The sequence below is a fragment of the Schistocerca cancellata genome, chromosome 8 (assembly GCF_023864275.1).
Source record: "Schistocerca cancellata isolate TAMUIC-IGC-003103 chromosome 8, iqSchCanc2.1, whole genome shotgun sequence".
NCBI classification, from domain to species: domain Eukaryota; kingdom Metazoa; phylum Arthropoda; class Insecta; order Orthoptera; family Acrididae; genus Schistocerca; species Schistocerca cancellata.
Genome location: NC_064633.1, coordinates 241,317,682 through 241,330,786, shown reverse-complemented (window position 1 = coordinate 241,330,786; position 13,105 = coordinate 241,317,682).

Here is a 13,105-nt window from a genome sequence, read left to right as displayed (position 1 = left end):
TAAAGTAAAAAGACCCTATGCGGGCGCTTTCGTTGAACAGGTCTTATTTTAAGGCTATATAAGCAACAGGGGAAAAAGCTTCCTTCCCGTTTTTCTAGGAAAATATGCATTTGTGAACCTCAGGCATGTTGACGAAAAAAGTTCAGTTTTCAGTTATCTATCGATCGATTCTGAGTCAAATGTCAGTCATGAACTTCAGGGATAGTTTTCTCTAAACACAGGGGTTTTGGAACACAACATTTCAGTCTTTTATATTACGTTGTGCACAAGTGATGTGGCAGATCTGAGGCGAATCTGTTGACCGTGCTTGAGGTTCTCCCCTTATGAGAGTGTCAAAAACAGTTACACTTTCAGAGTTCCATCGCTCGGTACAGAAAAAATCTTGGCAGTGTGTCTGCGATTTAACTTTTTTTCTTCTTAAAGCTACGGTCTTCTGACTGGCTGACTGGTTTGATGCTCCCCCGTGCCGTTCTCTCCAGCTCAGAGTAGAACTTGCAACCTACGTCCACAATGATTTTCCGCTTGTATCCCAGTGTCTGTCTTCTTCTACAGTACCATGAAATTATTCCCTGATGTCTTAACTGATGGCCTATCATCCTGACCCTTTTTCTTATCGGTATTTTCCACATATTCCTTTCCTCTCCGATTCTGCGCAAAATCTCCTCATGCTTTACCTTATCAGTCCACGTAATTTTCAACATTCGCCTCTAACACCACATCAGAAATGCTTCAATTCTTCTCTCTTCCTATTTTCCCACAGTCCATGTTTCACTACCATACAATTCTGCGCTCCAATGATACATTCTCAGAAATTTCTTCATCAAGTTAAGGCAGGTGTTCGATACCAGTAGTCTTCTCTCGGCCAGGATGCCCTTTCTGCCAGTGCTAGTCTACTTTTTATGTCCTCGTGGCTTCATTCGTCATGGGTTATTTTGCTACCTAACTTCTTCATCTACTTCGTTACCATTCATCGTAACGTTCAGTTTCTCGCTGTTCTCATTGCTGCTACTTTTCATTACTTTCGTTTTTCTTTGATTTATTCTAGGTCCATATTCTGTACTTATTATACTGTTCATTCCATTCAGCACATCATGTAATTCTCCTTCACTTTCACTGAGGATAGCAATGTCATCAGCGAAACTTATCATTGGTATCCTTTCATCTTGAATTTTAATTCCACTCTTTAACCTTTGTTCTACTTAAATCATTGCTTCCTCGATGTATAGACTGAATAATAGGACGAAAGACTACAACAGTGTCTTACACCCTTCTTAATCCGAGCACTTCGTTCTTAATCTTCCACTCTTATTATTCCCTCTTAGCTCTTGTGCGTGTTGTATACACCGTCTCGCCCTGAAGCGTACCCATATTACCCTCAGTATTTCGAACATCTTACACCATTTTACATTTTCGAACTCATCTTTCAATTCAACGAGTCCTATGAGCGTGCCTTGATTTTTCTTCAGTCTTGCTTCCATTATCAACCACGTCAGAACTGCCTCTCTGGTGCCTTTACCTATCGTAAAGCCAAACTGATCGTCATGTAACACATCCTCAGTTTTCTGACTGTGTGGTAATTCACGTACTTGTCAGTTCTTGCATCTTCGGAATTGTGTAGATGATAATTTTCTAGAAGTCAGGTGGTATTTCGCCAGACTCATACATTCTATACACTAACATGAATAGTCGTTTTGTTGCCACTTTCCGAAATAATTTTAGAATGTTATCCATCGCTTCTGCCTTATTTGATCTTCCAAAGCTGTATTAATTTCTGATTTAATACCTTATTCCCTATCTCTTCTGTATCGATTCCTGTTTTTGCTTGCGTCACATCAGTCAAGTCTTCCCCTCATAGAAGACTTAGCTTCCCTGCACTTCCTATTTATGTCCTTTCTAAACGCCATGTACTTCTGTATTCCTGAATTTCCCTGAATGTTGTCCGCAGCTCGTGGTCGTGCGGTAGCGGTCTCGCTTCCCACGCCCGGGTTCCCGGGTTCGATTCCCGGTGGGGTAAGGGATTTTCTCTGCCTCGTGATGACTGGGTGTTGTGTGATGTCCTTAGGTTAGTTAGGTTTAAGTAGTTCTAAGTTCTAGGGGACTGATGACCATAGCTGTTAAGTCCCACAGTGCTCAGAGCCATTTGAACCATTTTTTGAACCCTGAACGTTTTTGTACTTCCTTCTTTCATCGATCAGTTGAAGTATTCCTTCTGTTACCCATGGTTTCTTCGCTGTTACCTTCTTTGTACCCATGTTTCTCTTTCCAACTTATGGTATTACGCGAAAGAAAATACTCTATCCACATCTACACACATAGTCTGCAAACCACCATACGGTGCATGGCGATGGGTACCACGTACGGCTACAGATCATTTCCTTTCCGCTAGCGAAAAACGACTATCTATAAGCCTCCGCATAAGCCATAATTTTTCTCGTCTTGACTTTGTGGTCCTGATGTGAAATGTAATTTGGCGGTAGTAGATTCGTTCTACAGTGTGCCTTAAATGCAGATTCTCTAAATTTCGTCAATACTGCCTCTCGAAAAGAGCGTCGTCTTACCTTCAGGGATTGCCATTTTGTGCGCGGAGCACCCCCGTAAGAACTGCGTGCTGATCGAACGTACCGGTAACAAATCTAACGGCACGCCTCTGTATTGATTCGATGTCTTCCTTCGTTCCGATCTGGTGGGGTCCCAAACACTCGAGCAGTTCTCAGGAATACGCCGTTTCCTTTACAGGTGACCTAAACTTTTCCAAAATTCCACCCATAAAACGAAGTCGACCATTTGCCTTTCCTGCCAACAATCTGATGCGCTCGTTCCATTTCCATTGCCTACACCTCATTAAGATATGCTGTCAATTTTATTATCCTCTGCAACGTCCTAGGGCAAGGTCAGCAACCCTTAACAGTATAACTAATAGTGGCTATAAACTTAAATACAACGAGCCTCCCTGTACACGCTATGTACACGGTCCAGTCTCATTAATGGGACCACTGCCTCTGTTCGACACCGATGTACAGGGCGACACAAAAGTATGGATACAACCCTATAAAAATTGAATGGTATGAGGAATCGTAATGTCATCAGTTATGGGGTGTTTGCAGGTGGGGGCTCAACTTGTAGGAGTTACGGCGACAGCGGCGGCCGTCTTGAAATCCGCCATCTTGGATTTGGATTACTGGTTTCATACGGAAAGAGGCTCGTGTGGCACATCATTTTAAAGTGCCTCTTTCTCAGGAGTACATATATGAAATCTGCTTTAAGACATCTTTATTGGGGTAGGAACTATGACCTACTAAAGTTTAGGACACTTGTCAGAGTCTGCATTACAGCATATGCTCAGTATGATCATCATTGCGCTCGACACACGATCGGATCCTTTTTGCCAGTCTACATCTACATCTACATTTATACTCCGCAAGCCACCCAACGGTGTGTGGCGGAGGGCACTAAACGTGCCACTGTCATTACTTCCTTTTCCTGTTCCAGTCGCGTATGGTTTGCGGGAAGAACGACTGCCGGAAAGCCTCCGTGCGCGCTCTGATGTCTCTAATTTTACATTCGTGATCTCCTCTGGAGGTATAAGTAGGGGGAAGCAATATATTCGATACCTCATCCAGATACGCACCCTCTCGAAAGCTGGACAGCAAGCTACACCGCGATGCAGAGCGCCTCTCTTGCAGAGTCTGCCACTTGAGCCTGCTAAACATCTCCGTAACGCTATCACGCTTACAAAATAACCCTGAGACGAAACGCGCCGCTCTTCTTTGGATCTTCTCTATCTCCTCTGTCAAACCGACCTGGTACGGATCCCACATTGATGAGCAATACTCAAGTATAGATCGAACGAGTGTTTTGTAAGCCACCTCCTTTGTTGATGGACTACATTTTCTAAGGACTCTCCCAATGAATCTCACCCGCCTTACCAACAATTAATTTTATATGATTATTCCACTTCAAATCGTTTCGCACGCATACTCTCAGATATTTTACAGAAGTAACTGCTACCAGTGTTTGTTCCGCTATCATATAATCATACAATAAGGGATCCTTTTTTCTATGTATTCGCAATAGATTACATTTGTCTAAGCGAGTTGGGTCTCACACGATCGCTGTTTCCAGAACCCATGTTGATTCCTACAGAGTAGATTTTGGGTTTCCAGAAATGACATGATACGTGAGCAAAAAACATGTTCTAAAATTCTCCAACAGATCGATGTCAGAGATATAGGTCTATAGTTTTGCGCATCTACTCGACGACTCTTCTTGAAGCCTGGGACTACCTGTGCTCTTTTCCAATCATTTGGAACCTTCCGTTCCTCTAGAGACTTGCGGTACACGGCTGTTAGAAGGGGGGGGGGGGGCAAGTTCTTTCGCGTACTCTGTGTAGAATCGAATTGCTATCCCGTCAGTACCAGTGGACTTTGTTGAGTGATTTCAGTTGCTTTTCTATACCTTGGACACTTATTTCGACGTCAGCCATTTGTTCGTTTGTGTGAGGATTTAGAGAAGGAACTGCAGTGCGGTCTTCCTCTGTCCTGCTGCATATGTCGCAGGATCTGGTGGGTTAACAGAGGCACACGCCTCCTCTATGCGTCATCAAAGATGGGCTACATTGCTGATTTTTATCTCATACACAAATGATTCCAAATGTCCCCACAGAGAAAAGTCAAGAGGTGTCAGAACAGAGGACAATGGTGGCTTATCGATAGGAGCCCTCCTACCTATCCAATGACCGAAATACAACCTCCAATCAGGGTCATTTACGGAGAGATGATGTTGTAACTGTAACTTGTATAGGTGCCATTGGTGTGTGTGCAACACACGCAGGATTGAATGCTGACTGACGCCGGATAATGCTCATAACCAGCGATGTGGACTTTTCACAAATAATGCCATAATTTGTGTTAAAATCTCCTAGTCAGTGGCTGTTTTTGGGCGTCCACTGCGTGGCTTGTCATCCACAGAATTTTTTGCGCGAAATTTGTCCAATAACTTGTATAATGTCATATGTGAAACATGATTTCTCTGAGGATGCCGGCACTGAAGTCAGCAGCAATCACTCAGGTACTTCGTCCACCACTCATTAACACAGTTTCAATGCGTTCCTGTTTTGTTAGTGCCATTGTGGACCACCTGCAACAATAAACAGACTTGGTCGTCACAGCTTCTACACAAATAAAGATACCTTAAAATAGATTTCACATCTGTATTCCCGAGAAAGAGGCAGTTCAAAACGATGCGCCAAATGATCCCCTTCCCATCTGAAACCCATATCCAAGATGGTGAATTTCAAGATGACCGCCGCTGTCGCCATAGCTCCTATAAGTTGAGCCCCCCCCCCCCCCCTACAGAACCACCATCCCACATCCCCTATAGCAGACGGCATTATTATTCCTCACACCAGTCGACTTTTCTAGGGGTGTATCCAGACTTTTGCCTCAACCCTGTACAATAATCACTCAGAGACGGAATGTGACGGTACTAGCAGAGGAGGATATATACATAAAGCTTGTCGGGGGAACCTGGTTGTCGTAATGCTGAGATAGAGCTATTTATCTGACGTTCGAAGCGCATAATCATTGGCTTTTCAGCCAAAGGTGGAAGTATTTCCAAAATGGCTATGTCTGTAAACAGTTCGTATGCCGCGGTGGTTAAATTACACCGTGGATGGCAAAAGGCGCTCTCGTAAGCTGGTGTCGAGGCAACTTTGGTGAATCGCTGGCCATACGTGACATGCCATAGATGTGGGGTGAAGGGCGGCTGCAGAGATGTACGTGCCAACAGACGTGCATCTGTTGACCAACCGACCGCCCAGATGAACCAAGGGGCTACTAGCAGGATCTGCTCAAGAACAGCGAACGTTGCTGCGTATGGCCCTCCGCATTAGGCCCCTGGTTCATGCACTCATATGACTGTTGTTCATCGGCCACGAAGGCTGGAATTTGCACGCCAATACGGCAACAGGACGCCCACTGAGTGGCGACGGGTAGCATTTTGAGATGAATCACATTTTATGCCCCATATCCGTTGGCGTGTATGGCGTTAAACGTCTGAAAGTATACACCCTGCAACAAGTGTCGGATGGGTTCAGGCCGGAGGGTACTCGGTAGGTAACTCGTCATTCCAGAAGGCGCAATGGATCAACACAAGTACACATCTATCCTTATAACTATGTCCACTCCTACATGCTATTTGTTTTTCCTCAGCACGATGGCATCTACCAGCAGGACAATGCAACGTATCACGCAGCTCACACTGAGGTGTGTAGTTCAGAGTGCACAAGGATGAGTTTACAGTAATCCCATGGCCACCAGACTCCCTGGATTTAAACCAAATTGAGAACTGTGGGACTTCATTGATTGGGCAATTAGCGCCATGGCTCGTCAACTGAGAGTATAGCTGGCAACGGCACTGGCGTCAGCATAGCTCCAAAACCCTGTCTGTTCTTTGCAAAACCGCATTCTCTCTGTTCGTGCAAGTGTCACTGCGGTACGCGATGCAAAAAGTATTTATTCAGGCTTTTGACAGCCGGCCGTTGTGACCGAGTGGTTCTAGGCGCTTCAGTGTGGAACCGCGCGGCTGCTACGGTCGCAGGTTCGAATCCTGCCTCGTGCATGGATGTGTGTGATATCCCTAGGTTAGTTAGGTTTAAGTAGTCCTAAGCTCTAGGGGACTGATGACCTCAGATGTTAAGTCCCGTAGTGCTCTGAGCCATTTGAACCAGGCTTGTGACAGGTGGTCACATTACTGTGATTGGACAGTATGCAACCCTGTCATCCAGACGTCAGACACTTCTAAAAGTACTTTCAAGCACGACCGTCTTGTCTGCACATGGAATGGAATTCGCTGTATCTTCTCTCGTATACGATGATAGAGGTACGGCCATAAAATTCTGCCTTTTCAGCGAACGTCACAGAAACAGAACCACCATAATATTCTAGCTGCTCAGTGAATGTCACACGGATAGAACCAAGTGAACATAACTTCTCCAATTTACTTTGACGTATCTCCAAATTCGAATGTATTACATTAGCTGGCAAGCAATGTATGTGTGAGGCAGTTACAGACCTCTCTCTGCCTCCTATACTGGGATGCTTTGTATGGGTTCAAGTCAAGAAAATACTGTGTGCCAAGAATGGCGCCAAATAATTTTGAAACAGAGTTCAGTTCTGTCGATGGATTTTTGCAATTTATGGGCTGAGATCGAAGCTCACCTCTTGAACAATAAGGTCTGTGTCGGTAATTTAAATGTTACCTGAATAATGAAAACAGGTGAACGAGCAGAAAATTGGAAAATAAATGAACTTTAAAACCAGCTCGCACAAATGAAATTACTGCAAGCAACCGAGATGACAAATAACAGGCAATGTCGTTCTCATGCACAGTAATTTTACTTGTGCTTCAGAGAGGAGTGCGTCACAAATCACCGTAAAACGCATAGCGGAGAGCCGCGCGGAATAGTCGCGTGGTCAAAGGCGCCTTGCCACCGTTCGCTCGGCTGGCCCCGTCGGAGATTCGAGTCCTCCCTCGGGCATGGGTGTGTGTGTGTTGTTTTGTGTGTATTGTCCTAATCCTAAGTTAGTCTAAGTTAGATGAAGTAGTGTGTAAGCCTAGGGACCGATGACGTCAACAGTTTGGTCCCATTGGAACTTAACAAAAATTTCCAAACTTTCCATAGCGGAAATGACAACGCAATAGGCCGTATCGTTCTCACGCAAAGAAAATTATGCTTGAGAGAGGAGTGTAGAGCATTACGTTCCATCGACACCAATGTAATTAGAAACGGAACACAAAAAATGCTTCAAATGGCTTCGAGCATTATGGGACTTAACATCTGAGGTCATTGGTCCCCTATAACTTAGAACTACACTTCTGGAAATGGAAAAAAGAACACATTGATACCGGTGTGTCAGACCCACCATACTTGCTCCGGACACTGCGAGAGGGCTGTACAAGCAATGATCACACGCACGGCACAGCGGACACACCAGGAACCGCGGTGTTGGCCGTCGAATGGCGCTAGCTGCGCAGCATTTGTGCACCGCCGCCGTCAGTGTCAGCCAGTTTGCCGTGGCATACGGAGCTCCATCGCAGTCTTTAACACTGGTAGCATGCCGCGACAGCGTGGACTGAACCGTATGTGCAGTTGACGGACTTTGAGCGAGGGCGTATAGTGGGCATGCGGGAGGCCGGGTGGACGTACCGCCGAATTGCTAATCACGTGGGGCGTGAGGTCTCCACAGTACATCGATGTTGTCGCCAGTGGTCGGCGGAAGGTGCACGTGCCCGTCGACCTGGGACCGGACCGCAGCGACGCACGGATGCACGCCAAGACCGTAGGATCCTACGCAGTGCCGTAGGGGACCGCACCGCCACTTCCCAGCAAATTAGGGACACTGTTGCACCTGGGGTATCGGCGAGGACCATTCGCAACCGTCTCCATGAAGCTGGGCTACGGTCCCGCACACCGTTAGGCCGTCTTCCGCTCACGCCCCAACATCGTGCAGCCCGCCTCCAGTGGTGTCGCGACAGGCGTGAATGGAGGGACGAATGGAGACGTGTCGTCTTCAGCGATGAGAGTCGCTTCTGCCTTGGTGCCAATGATGGTCGTATGCGTGTTTGGCGCCGTGCAGGTGGGCGCCACAATCAGGACTGCATACGACCGAGGCACACAGGGCCAACACCCGGCATCATGGTGTGGGGAGCGATCTCCTACACTGGCCGTACACCACTGGTGATCGTCGAGGGGACACTGAATAGTGCACGGTACATCCAAACCGTCATCGAACCCATCGTTCTACCATTCCTAGACCGGCTAGGGAACTTGCTGTTCCAACAGGACAATGCACGTCCGCATGTATCCCGTGCCACCCAACTTGCTCTAGAAGGTGTAAGTCAACTACCCTGGCCAGCAAGATCTCCGGATCTGTCCCCCATTGAGCATGTTTGGGACTGGATGAAGCGTCGTCTCACGCGGTCTGCACGTCCAGCACGAACGCTGGTCCAACTGAGGCGCCAGGTGGAAATGGCATGGCAAGCCGTTCCACAGGACTACATCCAGCATCTCTACGATCGTCTCCATGGGAGAATAGCAGCCTGCATTGCTGCGAAAGGTGGATATACACTGTACTAGTGCCGACATTGTGCATGCTCTGTTGCCTGTGTCTATGTGCCTGTGGTTCTGTCAGTGTGATCATGTATCTGACCCCAGGAATGTGTCAATAAAGTTTCCCCTTCCTAGGACAATGAATTCACGGTGTTCTTATTTCAATCTCCAGGAGTGTACTTAAACCTAACGAACCTAAAGACATCACACACATCCATGCCCGAGGCAGGATTCGAACCTGCGACCGTAGCGGTCGCGCGGTTCTAGACTGAAGCGCCTAGAACCACTCGACCACAGCGGCCGGCGACGGAGCACAAGATCGGATTGTTTCAACGATGTGGAAGAAGAACTACCGTGCCCTTTCAAGGGCGCCATCCCGACATTTGCGTGGTTATTTAGGGAAATCAATGGAAACCTAAACATCGGTGGATTTGAACCGTCGTCTTCCAGAATAGAGCTCAGTGTACTAACCACTGTGCTACCTCACTCGGTGTGTGGCGGAGGACACATCATATCAGTGTTATATTTTATTTCGTATTTTAGTAGTGTTGTTAAAGAGTAAAAAATGACTCTCTGTGCCTCTGTTCGAGCCCTAATCTCTCTCACCTTATTTTATAAGAAATATTCAATCTTAATCGCAAAAGTTTTTAAAAAATATGTTATTTTAATGCAAGAGTGTTCAACTTGACGATAATCATCAGCCCATTACATGTCTCCGAAATATGAATGACGTTTTCCTTTAGGGAATCAGGAATAAAAAAAGTGATAAGTACATTAAAAATTATAATAACATGTAGCAGGATTTCTTTCCTTAGTGGTATGCAGCGATGCCGGGCGGAACACGACACTATGTCAAAAGACATATTAATCGAATGCAAAATGGCGTAGGAAGACTGTGCGTTAAACAGATGTAAAATAGTAGGTTAAAATACATCAAAACTAGAATCCGTAAACATTACATACTTCCGAAAAATAAAATAATTAAAATTAATTAGCTAGTCAATGGAAATAGATCCTAACAGCCGTAACTGTCGTCCATTGACACTACGTGGAGTAACAACAGAATCTTGGAAGCGTGATCAATGTAAAGATAAAAGCAGAGGATGTCATCGGTTGTCCTGGAGACTGGCGGAGTAGAGTATGTCGATAACGCGAGTACGCGGTAATGCAGGCGACGGGCCGACGATGTTTCGGTGATGGAGGCTGTCGCTCGCAGTAGAGACAAGGACATCGATGAGCTACAGACATACACTATGTGATCAAAACCATCCCGACAAGCCCCAAAAACATATGTTTTCCATATTGGGTCCATTGTGCTGCCACCTACTGCCAGGTACTCCATAACAGCGACCTCAGTAGTCATTAGACACCGTGAGAAAGCAGAATGGGGCGCTCCACGGAACTCAGGGACTTCGAACGTGGTCAGGTGATTTGGTGTCACTTGCGTCATACGTCTGTAAGCGAGATTCCCATACTCAATAGGTCCACTCTTTCCGGTGTGGTAGTGAAGTGGAAACGTGAGGTGACATGTACAGCACAAAAGCGTACAGGCCAACCTCCACCGACAGTTGAAGAGTGTCGTCATGTGTAATAGACATCTATCCAGACCATCACACAGGAATTCCAAACTGCATCAGGATCCTCTGCAAGTACTATGACAGTTAGACGGGCGGTGAGAAAACTTGGATTTCATGGTAGAGCGGCTGCTCATAAGCCACACATCACGCCGGTAATTGCCTAACGACGCCTCGCTTGGTGTAAGGAGTGTAAACATTAGACGATTGAACAGTGGAAAATCGTTGTGTGGAGTGACGAATCACGGTACACAATGTGGCGATCCGAGGGCAGGGTGTGGGTATGGCGAATGCCCAGTGAACATCATCTGCCAGCATGTGTAGCGCCAACTGTAAAATTCAGAGGTGGTGGTGTTATGGTGTGGTGGTGGTTTTCATGGAGGGGGCTTGCACCCCTTGTTGTTTTGCGTGGCACTATCACAACACAGGTCTACATTGATGTTTTAAGCACCTTCTTGCTTCCCATCGTTGAAGAGCAATTCGGTGATGGAGATTGCATCTTTCAACACGATCGAGCGCCTTTTCTTAATGCACGGCCTGTGGCGGAATGGTTACACGACAATAACATCCCTGTAATAGACTGGCCTGCACAGAGTCCTTACATGAATCGTATAGAACACCTTATGGATGAAACTTCCAGGCAGATTAAAACTGTGTGCCCGACCGAAACTCGAACTCGGGACCTTTGCCTTTCGCGGGCAAGTGCTCTACCTAGAGCACTTGCCCGCGAAAGGGAAAGGTCCCGAGTTCGAGTCTCGGTCGGTCACACAGTTTTAATCTGCCAGGAAGTTTCATATCAGCGCACACTCCGCTGCAGAGTGAAAATCTCATTCTGGAAACATCCCCTAGGCTGTGGCTAAGCCATGTCTCCGCAATATCGTTTCTTTCAGGAGTGCTAGTTCTGCAAGATTCGCAGGAGAGCTTCTGTAAAGTTTGGAAGGTGGGAGACGAGGTACTGGTAGAAGTAAAGCTGTGAGTACCGGGCATGAACCGTGCTTCGGTAGCTCAGTTGGTAGAGCACTTGCCCGCGAAAGGCAAAGGTCCCGAGTTCGAGTCTCGGTCGGGCACACAGTTTTAATCTGCCAGGAAGTTTCATATCAGCGCACACTCCGCTGCAGAGTGAAAATCTCATTCTGGAAACATCCCCCAGGCTGTGGCTAAGCCATGTCTCCGCAATATCCTTTCTTTCAGGAGTGCTAGTTCTGGAAGGTTCGCAGGAGAGCTTCTGTAATGTTTGGAAGGTGGGAGACGAGGTACTGGCAGAAGTAAAGCTGTGAGTACCGGGCGTGAATCGTGCTTCGGTAGCTCAGTTGGTAGAGCACTTGCCCGCGAAAGGCAAAGGTCCCGAGTTCGAGTCTCGGTCGGTCACACAGTTTTAATCTGCCAGGAAGTTTCATATCAGCGCACACTCCACTGCAGAGTGAAAATATCATTCTGGAAACATCCCCCAGGATGTGGCTAAGCCATGTCTCCGCAATATCCTTTCTTTCAGGAGTGCTAGTTCTGGAAGGTTCGCAGGAGAGCTTCTGTAAAGTTTGGAAGGTAGGAGACGAGGTACTGGCAGAAGTAAAGCTGTGAGTACTGGGCGTGAGTCGTGTTAGCCGGGACGGTAGCTCAGTGTGTTCGGTCAGAGAGCTGGTTGGCCTCTGTAATAAAAAACTGAGTGGAACGATCTACAAACCGAACTTGAACGGATGTCGTGTGACGTCCGCAACGACCAAACACAACGATCAACGAGAAAAAAAAAGAAAAAAAAGTTGGTAGAGCACTTGCCCGCGAAAGGCAAAGGTCCCGAGTTCGAGTCTCGGTCGGGCACACAGTTTTAATCTGCCAGGAAGTTTCATATTAGCGCACACTCCGCTGCAGAGTGAAAATCTCATTCTGGAAGCACCTTATGGATGTTTTGGAACGCCAACTTCGTGCCAGGCCTCACCGACCAACATCGATACCTCCCCTCAGTGGAGCACTCCGTGAAGAATTGGCTGCAATTCCCAAAGAAACCTGCCAGCACCTGCCTGCGAGAGTGGAAGCTGTCATCAAGTCTAAGGGTGGACCAACACCTTACTGAATTCCAGCATTACCGATGGAGGGCGCCAAGAACTAGTAAGTCATTTTCAGCAAGGTTCCAGGTTACTTTTGATCACATAGTGTACCAGCGAAGGACGCCATTGGTCACCATATCTGCTTCTCAAGATCCCTACGCGAGGTATATCATGTTGACAGCATAATGGTCGCACAGTCTTTAGCGAATGCGGATTCCCTAAATTTATCCAACAGAGTTTCGCGAAAACTATATCGTATAACATCCAAGGGTTGACACTTAGGAGCCCTTGGCATTTCCGTTAGATTTCGTACGGGCACTACCCACGTGCTACGATGACATCAGTTCGTGAATTCGGTCGATGTCTGTTGCAATTCCTAC